Here is a 6,000-nt window from a genome sequence, read left to right on the forward strand (position 1 = left end):
AGGGAGGAAGAGCGAATGGAGCAGCCTTGGTGGGAGGGAGGGAGAGAGAATGGAGCAGTCTTGGTGGGAGGGATGGAGAGCGAATGGAGCAGCCTTGGAGGGAGGGAGGGAGAGAGAATGGAGCAGTCTTGGTGGGAGGGAGGGAGAGAGAATGGAGCAGCCTTGGTGGGAGGGAAGGAGAGAAAGAGAGAGAGAGAGAGAGAGAAAGGAGCAGTATTGGTGGGAGGGAGGGAGAGCGAATGGAGCAGCCGTGGTGGGAGGGAGGGAGAGAGAATGGAGCAGTCTTGGTGGGGGGGAGGAAGAGCGAATGGAGCAGCCTTGGTGGGAGGGCGGGAGAGAGAATGGAGCAGTCTTGGTGGGAGGGATGGAGAGCGAATGGAGCAGCCTTGGAGGGAGGGAGGGAGAGAGAATGGAGCAGTCTTGGTGGGAGGGAAGGAGAGAAAGAGAGAGAGAGAGAGAATGGAGCAGTCTTGGTGGGAGGGAGGGAGAGAGAATGGAGCAGCCTTGGTGGGAGGGAGGGAGAGAGAATGGAGCAGTCTTGGTGGGAGGGAGGGAGGGAGAGAGAGAGAATGGAGCAGCCTTGTTGGGAGGGAGGGAGAGCGAATGGAGCATCCTTGGTGTGAGGGAGGGAGAGAGAATCGAGCAGCATTGGTGGGAGGGAGGGAGAGACAATGTAGCAGCCTTGGTGGGAGGGAGGGAGAGCGAATGGAGCAGTCTTGGTGGGAGGGAGGGAGAGCGAATGGAGCAGCCTTGGTGGGAGGGAGGGAGAATGGAGCAGCCTTGGTGGGAGGGAGGGAGAGAGAATGGAGCAGTCTTGGTGGGAGGGAGGGAGAGCGAATGGAGCAGCCTTGGTGGGAGGGAGGAAGAGCGAATGGAGCAGGCTTGGTGGGAGGGAGGGAGAGATAATGGAGCAGTCGTTGTGCGAGGGAGGGAGAGTGAATGGAGAAGCCTTGGAGGGAGGGAGGGAGAGAGAATGGAGCAGTCTTGGTGGGAAAGAGGGAGAGAGAATGGAGCAGTCTTGGTGGGAGGGAAGGAGAGAGAGAGAGAGAGAGAATGGAGCAGTCTTGGTGGGAGGGAGGGAGAGAGAATGGAGCAGTCTTGGTGGGAGGGAGGGAGAGAGAATGGAGCAGTCTTGGTGTGAGGGAGGGAGGGAGAGAGAGAGAGAGGAGCAGTCTTGGTGGGAGGGAGGGAGAGCGAATGGAGCAGCCTTGGTGGGAGGGAGGGAGAGAGAATGGAGCAGCCTTGGTGGGAGGGAGGGAGAGGGAATGTAGCAGCCTTGGTGGGAGGGAGGGTGAGCGAATGGAGCAGCCTTGGTGGGAGGGAGGGAAAGAGAATGGAGGAGCCTTGGTGGGAGGGAGGGAGAGACAATGTAGCAGCCTTGGTGGGAGGGAGGGAGAGCGAATGGAGCAGTCTTGGTGGGAGCGAGGGAGAGCGAATGGAGCAGTCTTGGTGGGAGGGAGGGAGAGAGAATGGAGCAGCCTTGGTGGGAGGGAAGGGGAGAGAGAGAGAGAGAGAGAGAGAGAGAGAGAGAGAGAGAGAATGGAGCAGTCCTGGTGGGAGGGAGGGAGAGAGAATGGAGCAGCCTTGGTGGGAGGGAGGGAGAGAGAATGGAGCAGTCTTGGTGTAAGGGAGGGAGAGAGAATGGAGCAGCCTTGGTGGTTGGGAGGGAGAGAGAATGGAGCAGTCTTGGTGTGAGGGAGGGGAGAAAGAATGGAGCAGCCTTGGTCTTAGGGAGGGAGGGAGAGAGAGAGAGAGAGAGAGAGAGAGAGAGAGAGAGAGAGAATGAAGCAGCCTTGGTGGGAGGGAGGGAGAGAGAATGGAGTAGTCTTGGGAGGGAGGGAGAGAGAATGGAGCGGTCTTGGTGGGAGGGAGGGAGAGAGAATTGAGCAGCCTTGGTGGGAGGGAGGGAGAGAGAGAATGGAGCAGCCTTGGTGGGAGGGAGGAAGAGAGAATGGAGCAGTCTTGGTGGGAGGGAGAGAGAGAGAGAGAATGGAGCAGTCTTGGTGGGAGGGAGGGAGAGCGAATGGAGCAGCCGTGGTGGGAGGGAGGGAGAGAGAATGGAGCAGTCTTGGTGGGAGGGAGGAAGAGCGAATGGAGCAGCCTTGGTGGGAGGGAGGGAGAGCGAATGGAGCAGTCTTGGTGGGAGGGATGGAGAGCGAATGGAGCAGCCTTGGAGGGAGGGAGGGAGAGAGAATGGAGCAGTCTTGGTGGGAGGGAGGGAGAGAGAATGGAGCAGCCCTGGTGGGAGGGAGGGAGAGAAAGAGAGAGAGAGAAAGAGAATGGAGCAGTCTTGGTGGGAGGGAGGGAGAAAGAATGGAGCAGCCTTGGTGGGAGGGAGGGAGAGAGAATGGAGTAGTCTTGGTGGGAGGGAGGGAGGGAGAGAGAGAGAATGGAGCAGCCTTGTTGGGAGGGAGGGAGAGCGAATGGAGCAGCCTTGGTGGGAGGGAGGGAGAGAGAATGGAGCAGCATTGGTGGGAGGGAGGGATAGACAATGTAGCAGCCTTGGTGGGAGGGAGTGAGAGCGAATGGAGCAGTCTTGGTGGGATGGAGGGAAAGCGAATGGAGCAGCCTTGGTCGGAGGTAGGGAGAGAGAATGGAGCAGCCTTGGTGGGGAGGGAGGGAGAGACAATGTAGCAGCCTTGGTGGGAGGGAGGGAGAGAGAATGGAGCAGTCTTGGTGGGAGGGAGGGAGAGCGAATGGAGCAGCCTTGGTGGGAGGGGAGGGAGAGCGAATGGAGCAGCCTTGGTGGGAGGGAGGGAGAGGGAATGGAGCAGTCATTGTGGGAGGGAGGGAGATGGGAGGGAGGGAGAGGGAATGGAGCAGTCGTTGTGGGAGGGAGGGAGAGCGAATGGAGAAGCCTTGGAGGGAGGGAGGGAGAGAGAATGGAGCAGTTTTGGTGGGAGGGAGGGAGAGAGAATGGAGCAGTCTTGGTGGGAGGGAAGGAGAGAGAGAGAGAGAGAGAATGGAGCAGTCTTGGTGGGAGGGAGGGGAGAGAAAATGGAGCAGCTTTGGTGGGAGGGAGGGAGAGAGAATGGAGCAGTCTTGGTGTGAGGGGAGGGAGGGAGAGAGAGAGAGAGGAGCAGTCTTGGTGGGAGGGAGGGAGAGCGAATGGAGCAGCCTTGGTGGGAGGAGGGAGAGATAATGGCGCAGCCTTGGTGGGGAGGGAGGGAGAGAGAATGTAGCAGCCTTGGTGGGAGGGAGGGAGAGCGAATTGAGCAGTCTTGGTGGGAGGGAGGGAGAGCGAATGGAGCAGCCTTGGTGGGAGGGAGGGAGAGAGAATGGAGCAGCCTTGGTGGGAGCGAGGGAGGGACAATGTAGCAGCCTTGGTGGGAGGGAGGGAGAGCGAATGGAGCAGCCTTGGTGGGAGGGAGGGAGAGAGAATGGAGCAGTCTTGGTTGGAGGGATGGAGAGCGAATGGAGCAGCCTCGGAGGGAGGGAGGGAGAGAGAATGGAGCAGTCTTGGTGGGAGGGAGGGAGAGAGAATGGAGCAGCCCTTGGTGGGAGGGAAGGAGAGAAAGAGAGAGAGAGAAAGAGAATGGAGCAGTCTTGGTGGGAGGGAGGGGAGAGAGAATGGAGCAGCCTTGGGGGAGGGAGGGAGAGAGAATGGAGCAGTCTTGGTGGGAGGGAGGGAGGGAGAGAGAGAGAATGGAGCAGCCTTGTTGGGAGAGAGAGGGAGAGCGAATGGAGCAGCCTTGGTGGGAGGGAGGGAGAGAGAATGGAGCAGCATTGGTGGGAGGGAGGGGAGAGACAATGGAGCAGCCTTGGTGGGAGGGAGGGAGAGACAATGGAGCAGCCTTGGTGGGAGGGAGGGAGAGCGAATGGAGCAGTCTTGGTGGGAGGGAGGGAGAGCGAATGGAGCAGCCTTGGTGGGAGGGAGGGAGAGAGAATGGAGCAGCCTTGGTGGGAGGGAGGGAGAGACAATGTAGCAGCCTTGGTGGGAGGGAGGGAGAGACAATGTAGCAGCCTTGGTGGGAGGGAGGGAGAGCGAATGGAGCAGTCTTGGTGGGAGGGAGGGAGAGCGAATGGAGCAGCCTTGGTGGGTGGGAGGGAGAGGGAATGGAGCAGTCGTTTTGGGAGGGAGGGAGAGCGAATGGAGAAGCCTTGGAGGGAGGGAGGGAGATAGAATGGAGCAGTCTTGGTGGGAGGGAGGGAGAGAGAATGGAGCAGTCTTGGTGGGAGGGAGGGAGGGAGAGAGAGAGAGGAGCAGTCTTGGTGGGAGGGAGGGAGAGCGAATGGAGCAGCCTTGGTGGGAGGGAGGGAGAGAGAATGGAGCAGCCTTGGTGGGAGGGAGGGAGAGAGAATGTAGCAGCCTTGGTGGGAGGGAGGGAGAGTGAATGGAGCAGTCTTGGTGGGAGGGAGGGAGAGCGAATGGAGCAGCCTTGGTGGGAGGGAGGGAGAGAGAATGGAGCAGCCTTGGTGGGAGCGAGGGAGAGACAATGTAGCAGCCTTGGTGGGAGGGAATGGGAGAGAGAGAGAGAGAGAGATAGAGAGAGAGAGAGAATGGAGCAGTCTTGGGAGGGAGGGAGAGAGAATGGAGCAGCCTTGGTGGGAGGGAGGGAGAGAGAATGGAGCAGTCTTGGTGTGAGGGAGGGAGGGAGAGAGAGAGAGGAGCAGTCTTGGTGGGAGGGAGGGAGAGCGAATGGAGCAGCCTTGGTGGGAGGGAGGGAGAGAGAATGGAGCAGCCTTGGTGGGAGGGAGGGAGAGAGAATGTAGCAGCCTTGGTGGGAGGGAGGGAGAGCGAATGGAGCAGTCTTGGTGGGAGGGAGGGAGAGCGAATGGAGCAGCCCTGGTGGGAGGGAGGGAGAGAGAATGGAGCAGCCTTGGTGGGAGCGAGGGAGAGACAATGTAGCAGCCTTGGTGGGAGGGAAGGGGAGAGAGAGAGAGAGAGAGATAGAGAGAGAGAGAGAATGGAGCAGTCCTGGTGGGAGGGAAGGAGAGAGAGAGAGAGAGAGAGAGAGAGAGAGAGAGAGAGAGAGAGAGAGAGAGAGAGAGAATGGAGCAGTCCTGGTGGGAGGGAGGGAGAGAGAATGGAGCAGCCTTGGTGGGAGGGAGGGAGAGAGAATGGAGCAGTCTTGGTGTGAAGGAGGGAGAGAGAATGGAGCAGCCTTGGTGGTAGGGAGGGAGAGAGAATGGAGCAGTCTTGGTGGGAGGGAGGGAGAAAGAATGGAGCAGCCTTGGTCTTAGGGATGGAGGGAGAGCGAGGAGCGAGAGAGAGAGAGAGAGAGAGAGAATGGAGCAGCTTTGGTGGGAGTGAGGGAGAGAGAATGGAGCAGCCTTGGTGGGAGGGAGGGATGGAGGGAGAGAGAGAGAGAGAATGGAGCAGTCAGTGGTAGGGAGAGAGAGAGAGAGAGAGAGAGAGAGAGAGAGAGAGAGAGAGAGAGAGAATGAAGCAGCCTTGGTCGGAGGGAGGGAGAGAGAATGGAGCAGTCTTGGTGGGAGGGAGGGAGAGAGAATGGAGCAGTCTTGGTGGGAGGGAGGGAGAGAGAATTGAGCAGCCTTGGTGGGAGGGAGGGAGAGAGAGAATGGAGCAGCCTTGGTGGGAGGGAGGAAGAGAGAATGGAGCAGTCTTGGTGGGAGGGAGAGAGAGAGAGAGAATGGAGCACTCTTGGTGGGAGGGAGGGAGAGCGAATGGAGCAGCCGTGGTGGGAGGGAGGGAGAGAGAATGGAGCAGTCTTGGTGGGAGGGATGGAGAGCGAATGGAGCAGCCTTGGAGGGAGGGAGGGAGAGAGAATGGAGCAGTCTTGGTGGGAGGGAGGGAGAGAGAATGGAGCAGCCTTGGTGGGAGGGAAGGAGAGAAAGAGAGAGAGAGAAAGAGAATGGAGCAGTCTTGGTGGGAGGGAGGGAGAGAGAATGGAGCAGCCTTGGTGGGAGGGAGGGAGAGAGAATGGAGCAGTCTTGGTGGGAGGGAGGGAGGGAGAGAGAGAGAATGGAGCAGCCTTGTTGGGAGGGAGGGATAGCGAATGGAGCAGCCTTGGTGGGAGGGAGGGAGAGAGAATGGAG

The sequence above is a fragment of the Hemicordylus capensis genome, chromosome 12 (assembly GCF_027244095.1).
Source record: "Hemicordylus capensis ecotype Gifberg chromosome 12, rHemCap1.1.pri, whole genome shotgun sequence".
Classification (NCBI taxonomy): Eukaryota; Metazoa; Chordata; class Lepidosauria; order Squamata; family Cordylidae; genus Hemicordylus; species Hemicordylus capensis.